The sequence below is a fragment of the Tyto alba genome, unplaced genomic scaffold (genome assembly GCF_018691265.1).
Source record: "Tyto alba isolate M040663 unplaced genomic scaffold, T.alba_DEE_v4.0 Super-Scaffold_42, whole genome shotgun sequence".
Taxonomy (NCBI): domain Eukaryota; kingdom Metazoa; phylum Chordata; class Aves; order Strigiformes; family Tytonidae; genus Tyto; species Tyto alba.
Window position 1 is genome coordinate 4,870,053 of NW_024881318.1, and position 15,519 is coordinate 4,885,571.

The 15,519-nt window shown below is 37.9% G+C and overlaps 1 protein-coding gene across 1 annotated transcript in view; it reads right to left on the minus strand.

Moving 5' to 3' along the window:
- DCC (DCC netrin 1 receptor) overlaps positions 1-15,519 on the minus strand; it is a 592,838-nt gene that overhangs the window by 284,158 nt on the left and 293,161 nt on the right. The gene's annotated exons all lie outside the window — the stretch shown is intronic.

Here is a 15,519-nt window from a genome sequence, read left to right on the forward strand (position 1 = left end):
TTTAAGAAATAACACAAAATCCAAACCCTCACTGGGAAAACGCTAAATCTCCTCATATTTGTCAGTCAATACAAAGAGCTCTTCCTTGGAAACACCAGAGCAAGGTGCAGGCAAATCAACTTATACATCTAGGAAAGCATTTCATGTGCTCAAAAGAGCGTATAGACAGTCTGATAGGAAACACGTTTAGTTTCCTACATATTTTGATACATTAATTTCATGAGCAAAAATCTTGGCTTTAAAATACGTATTTCTAAGCAAACTTTAATTTAATTTGGGATTTTTTTCAGGAAAAAGAAGTCCAAATTGTGTGTGCTTGTTTTGCTGTTTGTTTGTGTGGGGATTGGTGGGTTGTTTGGGTTTTTTTGTTTTGTTTTGTTTTGGGTTTTTTTTGTATAAAAGCACCATTGTTTAATAGATGCAATCATCTCAGCTGTCTGTGACAATGTTCCATAAAAACATACTGCAGGCAAGGATGTCTTTGTTCCAGCTCCACCTGCCAAATTCATTTAATAAGTATGGATTATAACATCAACCAAAATCGTATCATTAACTGAGAGATCATGGCCATTTTACATGATTTTACAAACTGAGGACCTAAATGGAACAGAAGTATTTAGCTGTAAATACTACAGCTCCTACACAAGACAGTATGTTTACCTCAGCTTGTGCTCTCTCCAAGATGACACAAAGCTCCTCCATCCCCATCACAGACGTACCCACCACCCTGCAACACCTACCCTTGGCATTGATTTTATGGAACAGATCCATACAAGAGATTCACAGAGAAATACTTCTCTTTTTCAGTGGCACCTACAGTAACAAAAGGAAACTCCCAGCTTGTTTCACAAACAGAACTCAACAGGCAGTTCATGTACCTAATGTTCACATCAGAAAATGCTCCTATTTATCCTCAGAAATGTTAGGAAAGGACATAAGGACAAATTGTCCCCATTAAGCATTAACTGATGGCCTCCAGGACAGGGACTGCTTAAAGCTGTGAATTATTTAAGTGTGCTGTGTTTTTTTAAGAGAATAAACCTAAAACAACATTGCAATGTACCGCAGGCACTGTGGCAGAGCATCTGCAGAAAGAACTGATACTCCAGAAGACAAAAATTGGTGTACAAAAGTTTAACTCTTTATCCAACAGGATCATTTTTCTTTTCCCTCCTTTCCTACTGACGCTATTAATGGGAAATCAGAAGTCAAAAAAAAGAGAAATGGTTTGTGATAAACAAGCTACTTGCACAGCATAGGAGGAGGAGGAAAGATAGTGGGGGAATCGTTAAAATCTTTAGTGTTTACTGAAAAGTGAATGTGGAAGCTATTTCTAGCCCATAGATCTTGTCAATGACTTCCAGCACTGTCGGACATGCTCCTTCTCTTGAAATTTCACCCTTCAGTGGTTTCCATGACTCTGCTCTTGCCCAGTTCCCACTATCTTTATAATTTTTCCCTAAATGCATCTTTCAGACGCTTCTCCTAACCTCCCTGTGACACACGAGCTTGGCCCCAACAGCGGCCCAGCAACATTTGAATAATGCTTCACACTGGGGCAGCTCTGTAGCCTCTGGCTCCAGCCTAGGGCTCAAAGATCACATCTCATTGCACCTCAGACAGCTACTGTCTGGAAAATAAAATTACCAAGTTCTTTTAGCACTTTTATCAGTGGAGAATAGTTATTACAGCATCCATACTCACAAAAGAAGTACCATCTCACACTTCTCAAAGGGCACCAGGTTTTTACACAGGAAAACAACAGGGAGCAGTGGATTGTCCACAGTCTCTCAAGAAATTATCTGTTTAAGTGAGCACCGAAAAAGCATTTCCAAGTTGCAGTTACCCTAGCCCTAAGGCACCACAGCGGTTTGGGTAGGGCTGACTGCATGCAACTGCTGGCTTTGCAAGACTCTGCATTTACATACAATAAATACAGAGTTTTCTTCTGAAGGGCTTTGCCTCTCCCACCATCCTTGGAGCTCAGAAAGTCCTTTCAGAGCAGACGGCACATGAGGTGTCCAGCAGGAGCCTGCTCAGTCTGGCAGTTACCTCCATATCCTCTCCTACCCCACAGGATGACCTTCTTTTTCATAACAGCCTGATTTAACAGAAAAAAAGATTACTTCAATTTTTCTTTAAAGGGAATAATTTTCTCTTACCATCAGAAAGTAAACTTTTTGCACATAATAGCCAACTCTTTTTCAGTTAATCCACACAAGTCAGTGTGAAGAGGAACAGGAAAATGGAAGTTAAATAACTAAAGATTTTGAAGAGGTCAGAGAAGAAATAACCCCACAGTAAAGAGCTTTTCTACTAGATAGATGTCCATGTGCTGGTACATAGAGATGACCAAAGAAATCTTCCATGTTGCAAATTAGTGTGAAATAGAGACTGAAGATTTAGGGAAATTATACATGGGTAAGAACGTTAAAAAAAAAAAAAAGAAAAAAAAAAAAAAGAAAAAGGAAAATAACTAGGGTGAACCAACTGAGCAAAAGCTATCGAAAAAATATCCAAATGTTACTTTAAAAAAGATATGCTGATGAACAGCATTTAACAATTTAATATAACTGAGTTTTAAAACTTTAAGTATCAAAAGCATCTGCACCATGAATAAATATACTCTTCCAATATTTAAAGATAGCAGAGGGAAAAATACAGTTGCCACAGACCCCATGCTAATTTAACTTGTGGCCTCTGAGATTTCTCCATTTGGAACAAAAAATATTAGCTGAAATTAATACAGTTTTGTTATGCACCTATTAATAAATGATTAATTTTCATACTTCAAACAGATCCTGTTTTGTGGAGACCTACATTCCAAGCAGCTCAACTCAGTAGAAGTCCAACTCATTTTTTTGTACAACAAGCAATTTATAAAAGGCAGGTTCAGAAGTTAAACACAAAGAAATTAAAATCAGACTAACAAAAAAAGAGCCCAGCTCACAGCACTGCAAGACTCTGCTAATTGCATTCTGGTAAACAGAACTGCAGACATACAATTTACTAAGCCAAATTTGGTGGGAAAAGTAATAGAAATGCAGAATATTGGACTGATCTATATTGAAGACTATTTTCAAAAGAAGATTGGATTCACAGGGAAAATGTCAGCATGCTAAACTTCCCCATGGCTTCCAGCTCTAGAATGATGCCAATGAGCTGGGAGCCTAAGAAATACCCTGAATATTGAGAGGACACATAGCTCCACACCTGACACCACCCAGAAACCACATCTTGTGTTCCAAAAGTGCTGTGGGTCTTTCCTCACCTCTGTGGGTTTGCTTTTTTTCCATCCTCAAGCCTCCCCCTCCTCCTTCTACTCTCCCTTCCATTGTCCAACTTGGCCAAACAGCCAATCTTTTCTAAGGATCTTTTCTGCTTTGAAAGAGGCAGCTAAAATAAATATGTTAAAAATAGCCTGACACTTGGACAAGTCTCTCAATGATGGATAGAGCAATACAGTCCTATCCAGAGAGGGTATGAGTACAGGTCAGAACCAGAAATAAAAGCTGTATTTTCTGGTTTTGCTGTATTTTTCCTTTCTGTGCATCAGAGGGAAACAGCTTAAAAGCTGCAGTGAGAGTTCCTCCCCATCTCAGTTCTCTTCCTTTTTCCTCAAAATTGCATGCAAATAAAGCCAGTGGTTTGAATGAAATATTTATATTACTTTTCCTCTTCTCTTATGATGGTTATTTACAAAAGGTCCCTGAAAAAAAATTACGTATCATCACAGCAATGAGGTCCAAGTCCTTTCACCTCAAACCTGAGACCTGTGTGAGCCTCAGCATTACACATCTCAGCAGCCTGTGCTATTTCAATCACAATTTTACAAAATTCATGGAAAACCAAAATATGCAACCTTATTTCCTCATTTATTTTTTCAAGACTTGCCTCTCAGTCCCATTTTACAATTACTAGAAGTGAAGTTTTACTTCAAGTTCATTCTGATCCAGGTTCAAACTGCCCCAAGGAGGAGCTTCTGCACAGATTTACCTTCAACTCTTGGATATTATCTGTGACAAAATACTGAACTCAACGGCTCCCAAAACATAAAGAGCTCCAGCATTTTAAAATATCATCTCAACTGCATTTTACAAACCTCAGACTTAATTTGGAAGATATTATGTTCTCTAGCAAATTCAAGTTCATGATTTCTTCTCTTATGTATAAAAAGGTGGTTAAAACCACTCATGGTTGTGTCTAATTGGCCTACAGCTATACTTTAATTAGATAAGTTGTGACAAAATGTTCTTCACAAGCCCCATGCTGTGCACATCTAATACACCTCCAAGGTTTAAAAGGGAGTAAAAAAAAAAATATGTCAGCCATACAAGTCCTTCAAACTAGCTAAAGTCAAAGTTATTTAAAGTATGTTAGAAATGCTTAAAAATCTGGCTTTGACTAAACGTGTTTTTACTATTTCTAGCCATTCCCACCTGATGGGCAGTGGCAGTTTCAAATACCTGTTGCTGCTGAATTGCTGAGAGTAAAGCAAGCTTTGCTCGGGTGAGGTACTCTATATTCTCAACATCACTCTGCTGCTGGGGCTAATAGTCAGTGAAGTTGGTATTTCAGAGAAATTTTAAGTGGTTCTGTGTGTATATAATAAATATAATCACCACGTACTGTTTGGCTGTATTCATTCTCCGCTGGAGAACTTCACCACTTCAGCAGCTTTTCTAGAGTCCAGGACCGTGTTAAAATCTGACTTTGCAATAAGATACGGAATTACAAGAACAACAAAAGTAATTTTCTGTTAACTGTGTAACGATACATCTAAATATACTCATGAAAAAGAACTTGCGCTTGTGTTGAACATCTCCCCTGGGCAGCAGAAAAAAAAAGAAATCTTATTATTTCAAAAGCCGCAATTATTTAGCAGTCATAGCTAATTCAGTGCCAGCTTGTTTATGCAGTTCCTATGAAGGATGATGCAGCCAGTGTCTAAATTGAGTTCGCTCTATCCCCCGGCATAGCAAACTGTTTGTCTAAGCTAATAAATGTACATATTAACCCAGCCACCTCGTAGGAAGCCTGTTCTATGCTCTGTTCAATATTTTCTAGTTAAACTAATCGGAACCATTTGCTCAAAAGACTTCTGAGAGCCTCTCCCTTGCAACTGGAATATACATACTTCAAATGCTGAATTTGAGTAGTCTCAAAGTCCCATGTGATTTTAACCGATCGCCACTACTGTGAGCTGTATAAATACTTTCCCAGCAAGCTGTAAGTGTACCACTGAAGCCAACATAAAACACCTAAGAATATGAAGAATAGCAAAAGCTGAGAGAAGTCAAGGGAACAGTGCTAGATACACTTGTTATGAGTAACAGCCATTTTTCAGTCTTGGACACTCTCTTGCCTTCTTTTTTAATAATTGAATTTTGGCAGCTGCATTAATTTCTGTTAACTATGTAGTTTAATGGGAACTACTCCATAACTGAGTGGAGTTCACCATTCATTTCATTTAGGACCTTTTATAACCATTAATCAAACCAATGGCCAATCACTCTTGTCACGCTGAATCAAACCAGAGCCAGAAGGCAAGGGGAACAAAAAAAGGTCTAATGAACACTGCCATTCATCTCATGTTATATATAGAGCACACAGAGAATCAAACGCCATGTAAGCACAGTGATGTCAACTTTCCTCTTACCTGAGAAACACTGCCCTAACTGATTTTAAAGACATGACATTTCAGGGAAAAAAAAAAAAAAAAATTGATCTTCATCAACAAAACTACTCAGCTAATAATAAAAGGGATGATGAAATTCAGGCTGGGAGGGACGCTGAGAGATCACAGCCCACCCACTGCCCTATAGCAGCATCTGCTTTCACTTACATGTGCCTGATAACTGCCTGTGCAACCTGTTCCTAAAAACTACAAACATGTTTGTAAACAAAAAGAAGCCATAATATACAGACAAAAAAAGTAATTTATTTCTTTTTAAATTACATGAGTGTGCTTTGCAATGGGATTTACATACTTTGACTGTCTTACGCAAGTATGTCGTGGTTTGAGCCTAGTCGGCAACCAACCACCCTACAGCCGCTCACCTACCCTCCCCCTCACCTGGGAATAGGGGAGGGAATTGGAGGGGTAAAGGGAGACTCACAGGTTGAGATAGAAACAGTTTAATAATGTTAATAAAATGAAAATAATGACAGCAATAGAAAATATAAATGGGGAATCGCTCACCACCCGTTGACCTATACCCAGCCCGTTCCCGGGTAGCGATCCCAAAATATCAAGATCCTGCAATCTCAATCCTGGAAAGAAGAGAGCAAGAGAGCCCCTTCCCGACCACCTCTCCTCTATATAGTGAGCATGACGTTCCATGATATGGAATATTTCATTGGCCAATTTGGGTCTGATGCTCTGTCTGTGCTCCCTCCCTGCTTCTTTTGCACAGGCAGGACACAGGGAGTTGGAGTGTCCTTGAAATCTCAGCAGCAGCTGAAAACATCAGTGTGCTATCAGCATTCTTCTCATACCAAACCCAGTGCTGAATCCAAAACACAGCACTATTCTAGTTACCAAAAAGGGAACATTAGCTCTATTCCAGCCCAAATCAGGACAAAGTAGCAGGGTGACTTACTCCCAAGCACTTTGCTGGAGAAAATACTCTGGAGAGCTCAGGAATAGAGCACAAATCACTCCAAGGGCAAACGAAACCACTCCTTTTATTACAGTATATATTCATGCAGTTCTCAATTTATAGTACAAGAGATAAAATATTGTCCTCAGAAGTAACACAGCTGTAGGCTCTTCTCTCCACTGACACAAAGAAACAAACTAGAAAGTCAAAGCTGGACAATGAAGGGTCGGGTTAAGTACTGGGAATTGCTCTTCTCTGAGGAAGCCTTCTGCCTAAAACATTTAGGGTTTTAAAAAAAAAAAAAATCTTTGTTTCCTTGTTTTGTTTTGCGTTTTTTTTAAAAAAAAACAAAACAAAACAAAAACAAAAACAAAACAAAACAAAAAAAAAAAAAAAAAAACAAAACACCAAAATGTTTAAAATGTATGTAGACATCTGTTGTTTTTATGTCTCAGATCCATCCAGCAACATGGGGAAACTCTCATTTCATTTTCATCTTTTTTACTTGTTGCTTTCAACTTTTTTTTGGAAAGTATATAACATGCTCTCCTTACTGGAAATAGCATGATGCTAAACCATTTGAATATATTCATTATGATACTATACCACTAAAGTTTCTTAGCATTATTATTAGATATTCAAAGAAGCAGCTGAATGCTACAAGCAGATGCCATTGTTGAGGAGCTGCACTGTGAAAGAAAATACACCTCCTTATCTGGATTTTGTTGTGTTTTGTCTTACCCTGTTTAATATGCAGAAGAGAGAGACTTAATTCATACTTAAATGTAAATACCAAAATGCAGTAACTAGTGTAATGCAACAATTACACAGTTATAAAGTAATAACTCTAGTGGGTTTGAAAAGCAGGGAATTTATAAAGAAAATATGTAATTTTTAAAATACAAAATATACATTGAAACTAGGTGAAACAGCAGATGTAGGTCATCTGGTATCATATATGGCTCAGTCCTATCACTGAGGTGAAGCTTCTCCCACTACCTCTAACGCAGCTGACCCACATCCTCCACTTTGACCTTTACTTATCAAGGGCTCAAAAAACTTCTGTACAACACAATTTTAAAGGAGATATTTGGTTGTAAAATTTCAAAAAATGCACTGGACTTATGAAGGAGATTCTCAACAGGCATTTCAGGTCCGAAACCTCAAGCTGACCCACAACAGCTGACCTACATTTTTACCCCAAAGACTTTTCACTGAGTCCATGTTAACAGTTACTTTCGCACAGATGATTCACGGCTTCTCTTCATGTTACTCAACTCAAGGTCATATTTTAAAAAACAAACCAAGAAGCAAGCAAGCAACCAGAAAAAATAAGATTTCTGTCTCCGAAGGGTATGTAGCTCCTCAGTATTGCTCAGGGTCAGAATTGGCTCCCAGAGTTATTTAGGCACTTCTCCAAATCTCATTTAGCACCTATGCCCACAAGCAAAAATCAATCCTAAGAAATGTGTGCAAAGCCCTACAGAACCTAGAGCCGAAACAGAAGCCTTAAGTTAGAGATGGCTGATGTAGGTAGCTGGGGCAGCAAACTGTGCCATCACCTGTTGGGATGGAGAACACTTCTGTTGGTCCCATGCGATATTCAAGAGTTACATGTGGATGCACAACTGTACAAAAAAGCACTATGGCCAGGCTGCAGAGGGACCTGAGTAGGGACACAAAGATGGTCAAAGGTCTGGGAAGCCTGCCATGAGGAAAGGCGGAGGGAAGTGGGGGTTTTGCGCCTTGAGAAGAAAAGGCTGAGGGGAGACCTTGTCCTCATGTTCCAGTATTTAAAGTGTGGCTGTAGAGAAGATGGAAACTCCCTTTTTACAAGGAGTCACATGGAAAAGACGAGGGGGAATGGGTACAAGTTACTCCTGGGGAGACGACAGCTGGACACAAGAGGAAAATTTTTCATGATGAGAACAATCAGCCACTGGAACAATCTCCTTGGGGAAATGGTGGATTCCCCAACATCGGACACTTTTAAGATTCAGCTGGACAGGGTGCTGGGCCATCTTGTCTAGACCAGGCTTATGGCGAGAAAGGTTGGACCAGATGATCCTTAAGGACTCTTCCATGATTCCATGACACACTGGCAGGACTGCGCACGGCACAGCTCCCTCCGTGGCCCTGGGAGGAAATCAGCCCATGGTCACCACGATGGCTCCGCACATGAACACACCACCATGCTCGGTGCTTCTGGAAGCAGCAAAGCTCCCTTGTCAGAGAGAAAATAGCTTATTTAACAAGGTATTTGGCAGACTATCTCTGCGACCACTGCAGGCTGATCCACTAAATTAAAAGTTTAAAAATCAGACTGAATAGATCTTGTATAGTTAACTTCCCAACATTCATTCTCCTGGGAATTCAAAGGGATTTCTGCATTAATATTTTCCCCTTAAACATAAACCTGTAGATCACACCCAGGCACAGCAATTTTCCTACGATCATCCAAGTGAGCATTGGTATCACAGAGCTTGTTAGGTATATTTGTTTTTAATAGGATAGAATTTAAACACCATTATCAGAAAACAGCAACACTGGAGTTTCACTCAAGTGCTTTTTACAAGTGTCAGGTGCTGAATAAGTATTTGATACTCATGATGCATTGACAAGAATTACATTTCCACAATGGTCTGAATTAGGCACTCAACTCCCATTCCATCTATGGCAATAAAAATTAGCTAACTGTCCTTCAATTGCACACCATTTACCAGGATGAGCTTCCTGCAAGTAGGAATTCACCTCACTATTCACAGACCCCATTAAAGGAAAATCACTCAGAACAAATTCTTCAAACTGCTCTAAAAGCAAAGTAAGATATTAAACAGGACTGGGGATTAAAAAAAAAAAAAAAAAAAAAAAAAAAAGAACCCAAATGAAACATAAAACATACTTATACAGAAATTCTTAAAGATCAGACTGCTGTTTGTTCCAGCCCAGCCTTACTGTCAGTACTAGGCAGTATCAACAGCATGAGTAAACTGGGAGAAACTTTGTGGTAAGTAGGTACAGAATAATACATGCTTATAATATAATAATTATATTATATAGAAGTGGATGCTTCTTCCTATAAAGGATTAAGTCAACTCTGAAGTTCACGCAGACAAACATATACATATCTTCTGTCTGTCTGTATAAAAACAGACACACACAGAAGAGATTGTTGAAATCCTATTTTTTTGGTGTTCAATATACCTATATCCAGTAAAACAATGCCAAATCTTGACTCAATCTACAAATGTGTTGGGTATCCTCTGACTGGAAGCTCCATAGTAATATAGGACTCTTTAAAAAGGACAAATAAATAATTTCAACAGCTTTAAATTTGCAGCACCTGCACCCACTCAAATATTTTGTCTGTCTCAAGGGCATTCAGTCATGACATTAGTTTCTTGACTCACTGAGGGTGCTAGATAAGCCAGTCATTCTGCTCAGACCGCTTGGCTGAACTGCTTTATATGGTTTAAGATATATTAAAAAAAAAAAAAAAAAAAAAGGCATCAAAGTGTCGAGCATGTTCACACATAAAAGGAAAACTGCAAAAATTTCTGAAAACTCTGCTGATTCCAACACTTGCACTGACCCAGCATGACTGCAGAAGTGCCAGGCATTTAGCCATGCATATGCTATCTTGTACCCCATCTTCAAGTGTCCTATTAATAAAACTCTTTTCACACATCAGCCTCAGCAAGGACAGTCCCTTTCTCCCCCCCATCCTTTGAAACTGTTGCCACCCTTATGTTTTTCCTCTCTTCAGTTGCACCCCTCCAGAAGGCAAAACAAATCTGAGATCAGGAGAAACAGAGTCACTTACAGTAAAAACCTGTCAGGGCTCAGACAGCTTTGCCATAGAAAACCTGTGGCACTATATGGTGCTTTCCAGTTCACTGTTTATGCCAGCCCAGACCCCTGTTACTGCCAAGATTCATCACTTCTGTCATAGGGTTACACAGCTCTGCTAGTATTGTCATTTTTAATTACTTAAGTATAAAAAAAAGTCCTTGAAGGGCGTAGCTAACATTTTGAGATCACCTACAGGGCACCCCCATAACATTATTTTATTGCCACTACTTGTATTTAGCACCATGCACCCATACTGTGCTCTCTGTTAGCAAGGCAATGGTAGGTAACTGATTTCAAAGGGAAATGTTTCAGTTTCAGCTGCATAAAATTCATTTTAAACACTCTCCAAATGTATTTTTCCCGGACGGAAAATATAACTGGCTTCTGTGAAGCCACTGAATGCTATTGATTAGGTAATACATTTTTAAAATTCTCTAAATAAAGGGGAGTGAACACAGAAATAGTTATTGATCCATCTAATTTAGTCCAGCAACTTCATCTTAGAAAGCCTTGTTACATTTCAGCAGGTAAACCCAGTATTTCCAACAGAGTTTGGGTTGCCTGTCCCACATTAACACCCTGAAAAAGAAGTCTCTATCCAAAGCTTAATTTAAATATTTGACTTCCATATTTTCAGGTGACAGTACCATTAATTTTCTCTTATCTCAGTGAGAATAAGGTATCTCAGCTCCATCAACCTTCTGGGGAAGGACATAAGAGCACCACATCAGACACTTCTCTCTGCTTGACTCAACAGAGAGAGGGATGAAAAACCTACATTGCCATGTCACAGACTCAAAGTTATACTGTTGAGAAACATAGTGGATGGTATCAATGTTTCCATTTACAGAGAACTTTTCAGAATTGAAACTTATCAGGAAAATTAATGGGAGAAGGCAGCCTTTGCTCTGGGGAGAGATTGGGTTTGATATTCATTTGTCTCATTTTTGCCTAAAGTTAACCATCATGAGATTTATTGCAGATTACTGTCCAGCTTTATCCTGCCAGCTTGAATATCCATATGCCCTGTTCCATAAAGAACTATAAACTCAGAGCAGAGGATAATTAAACAGTCTATTCTGTGCTTGGTATCTTCAACAAGATAGCAAGACACGAGCAAAAATTAACTCACCCCATAGTGTGGGATCACAGAGAAACAGATCCTCAGGTTATTTGAATTTCTTTAGGTTCAACAGCTTCTGCATAGCTGTTACAACGTTCAGCCACTGAAGATCTACCTGCTTATCTACAGGTTTATAATAGTGGATATTCTTCTGTATTTTGGAAATTATTTTTCAATGAGTATATACCAATAGGGTACATCACTGGGTTTGGCTTTTAACACTAGCAATAGACTATAATTGTTTTTGTAAATATTTGCGGACTGGTGCATTTGTGTGAGATCAGCTTAAGCAGCTCCCACAAAGGAAAAGTTAGAAGGCTTCTCATTTTTCATGCTTTCATTGCTGTGTCAAGACGTGTTATGGTGATGCAAGCTTCCTTCTTAATACTACTCTCTACCTAAGTGATTCACACACAACAACATGATCCACGCCTGCTTTATTCGGTACTTTCTGTGACCTTGATCTCTGAATAACCATTTTGCTACAGGAATTTATGCAGCAGAGTCAGAAGTAAAACTGATTTGACCAACATGCACGGTGCTTAAAATCATTCATTCTTGTCAAAGAGACCTAGGTGATTTTATAAGCTACTTGTCTCACATGGCCTTATCTTTGATGTAGTTTTTCTTCCACAATGGCAAACAGAACCAGTGTTAAAACCGCTTCATATTAAAAACTCCTTAGTAAAAGGCATTTGCATAGAAAAAATGCTTCCAAACTGCAGTCAAGTTGTTTGTAGCTTATACATATTGATGCTTGGTAAAAGTTAGCAACAGTATTTTTCTGCAAACACCATCTTTCAGATCCAAGGTTTGGTTGGTTTGTTTTGCTTTTTGCTACTACATTTTATTTCTTTAGGCAGTGACCTAAAAGTATCTCAAACCAGCATTCTGACCCAACACTACTGGAAAACTCTTCCCTTTTCTGTTCCTCCTTAAGGGACATTTAAGGAAAAGTAAGTTAAAGAAATGCATTACCTCAGTCTTGACCTTTTTAAAAATAGCTTTCTGATCCAAAGGCATTGATAGGGTAATTCTGAATATATGCATTATTATGCAAAGAATAGTTGACAAAACTCTCAAATTTCAGAGGATGCAATGCTCTTCCCCAACCCTATCAGTTCAATTATAGTTTGCTCTTTAACACAATTAAGGGACAATCAAAAATATTAAGCAGGAAGAAAAAGAAATTATGTATGACAACATATCAGCAAATCTGTCAATTCATTTATGAGCACCTACATAAAACTGGGTTTATATGACACTTGATCTCTCCCAGATCCCTACAAGGACCCGAAATCACAGGCATTTATCCAACCACCAAATCAGGCTGCAATCAGAGTGAGATCCCACAAGTAGCTATAGGGTATGGAAAACTTTTTTCTGGATTTATGTCACTTTCAGAACATTTAGGGAGCTGAGGTAGGGGGCTTCTCTGCTAAAACAGCTAAGCAGATTTTTCAGTCTTGCTTAGCAAAACATGAAACAGAAAAGCTATATTAAAAGTAAAACTCTGAGAGGCCAAAAGGGAGCAAGCCCAAAATACAATTCTGAAAGCTAGAAAATATTCAGAAAATAATTGTCATTGACACTGGTTAACACATTTAATCATCTTCAAACATTTGTTTAAACACTAAGCTCTCTAAAGCTACTGAGCACACAGATGATTCATACAGTAACTAGGTAATCTGCACCAGACCTTTTAATTTTCATTACACAGGGAGATGTGGCAAAAAATATTGGTAAAAGGCCATGGTACAAAATTAAAATTTAGCAAAATATATTATCTTTTCTTGCAAATTCATTCACCTCTTGCAATTCTAGACCTATGTCCAACTCAGAAGGGGTTATTTTTAGGTCTTTAAAAGAACTAATAGGAACTCCATCGTGAGACGCTCTGTTTCTAGAAAATAGCCTCATTATTTAAAAGATCAAAAGCATCTTGCTACCGTGTGATGTAACTAACTTTGATCTGTTGTTGTCTACTCAGACTTCAGAGGAGATAATTATTGGACTGTTAAATTTTTGTGCACTCTGACTGCAAATGTCTCATTTATCCCTCTTTGCACTACAGATACATTAACAATTAAAGGATTACATCAATATTAAAAAAAAGTGAGTCTTGAAGCAAAATACTGATGGTCAACTTACAGTTTCTTAAATAAACAAGCATATTAACTCTAAGGAAACACACAGAAATATCTACATTTGTATCTAGCCAAAGAAGAAAATAAAACTATCAATTAATTATTCTGTTTATGAGATATAATGATTACATGAGAAACATCAGTGCATTTGAGAGTTTCCTACTGGTAAGGATGGATTCAACAAATAAAACAGATTCTGAGCAAATCAGTAGCCCTGGTGCATTGCTCTGGAAAGACAGGTATCAGGAGATTGCTGTCATCATCTCTCCAGTTTAGTCACATAATTTCCTTTGAATCCTTTGAACATTTTCTGTTATTAATACAAACATACGTGAGCATGATGTTTCTTTTTCAGTTAATTCTGTCACAAATAAGTGATCTACTCATGAAAATAAGAAATGTTCATCAATATTGTGCCAAAGTTACAGCTCCTTTTTTTTTTTTTTGTTTGTTTGTTTGTTTGTTTGTTTGTTTTTTCCCCACTTGTTCTGTATTTGTGGATTCCATGTGTGAACAGAAACTTTACCAAGGAAATCTTTGATCTACCAAGAGGGTGAATACAAGTGGATTGTGCTATGGCAATGCAGTTTTGGTTTCCCATTAAGACTGCAGAATCAGCAATTGCAGCGTCTTTCATCTTTGTGTTGGTCTAGTTTCATGCTTAGACCTATCTTGGCATTCTGTCATCTTCTCATGCAGATTTTCATCACCTCATATACATCCTTACAGTTGTGTCATATTGCCATCGCATACCTCTCAATGTGCATGAAAATTTATGTACCTTTAATTTCTACATGACACGCTTACAGCAGAAGGCATAATGAAGTCAAAGCTAGATGCATTACAGACTGAAGGCAGACAGGAATAAATTTTTCAAAAGGTAACATAAAGGACCTAGCTGTAAAACTCCTATTAATTTTCACGGGACCTGCATGGTCACAAATGATCTATGCAATGATCCTCCAGCCACAGTTGCTGTTACCAATAGATATTGCAATCTATTGTTGGGGAGAAATATCAGTGTAATTTATTTCTACTTCTCAAACAACACTTAGTCGCCTGCTGCACACTAGATTTGAAATCAACATGTTTCAGTAAGGCAAACAAAGTATATTGCCCAACAACTTACCTGCCTTTTCAATATTCCATTTCTTATAATGAAAGCAATTCCATAATAAATGAACTTCCACAATTGTAAAGCCACATTTTAATTTTTATGCAGTAAAACAATGTATTCCATTAATGTACCTAAAGAAATAGAACTGAACCCTCCATCACCACTAATTATTATATTTTATTATGGCTTGATAAAAGGATATTGTTATACAAGCACTGAATATCCTATAATCCAAATTAAGGCTCTATTCACTAATGAAAGTATTTTTCATGCATAAGCTTTAAAGCCAGAATGCAAAATGAACAGCACATTGAAATATGTTATTGTTTGACTAAGCATTAACTATGTCATTCTTTAGATCTGACTGAATAACACTAATGTACTCTGCTATTATTCAATGGTTTAAATAAAGAAAAAAGGCAGCTATTAGATTTAAGCATATTTCGGATTCCATTAACATTTGCCATGAGGAACGAGCATGGGGGAAAGCTGGTTCTGTCAGGAGGGTGCTTTTGTAAGATTTAACAGCAGGAACCCTCCGAGCATCACGGCTGAGTGAGGACTTCTATGAATTTATTTGGACTTTTGTTAAATTGGTGAGAAGATGCTAAATACATTGGTTTTTCTTATCTTACCATATTGACTGTTCATGATATTAAAAAAAAAAAAAAAAAGCAG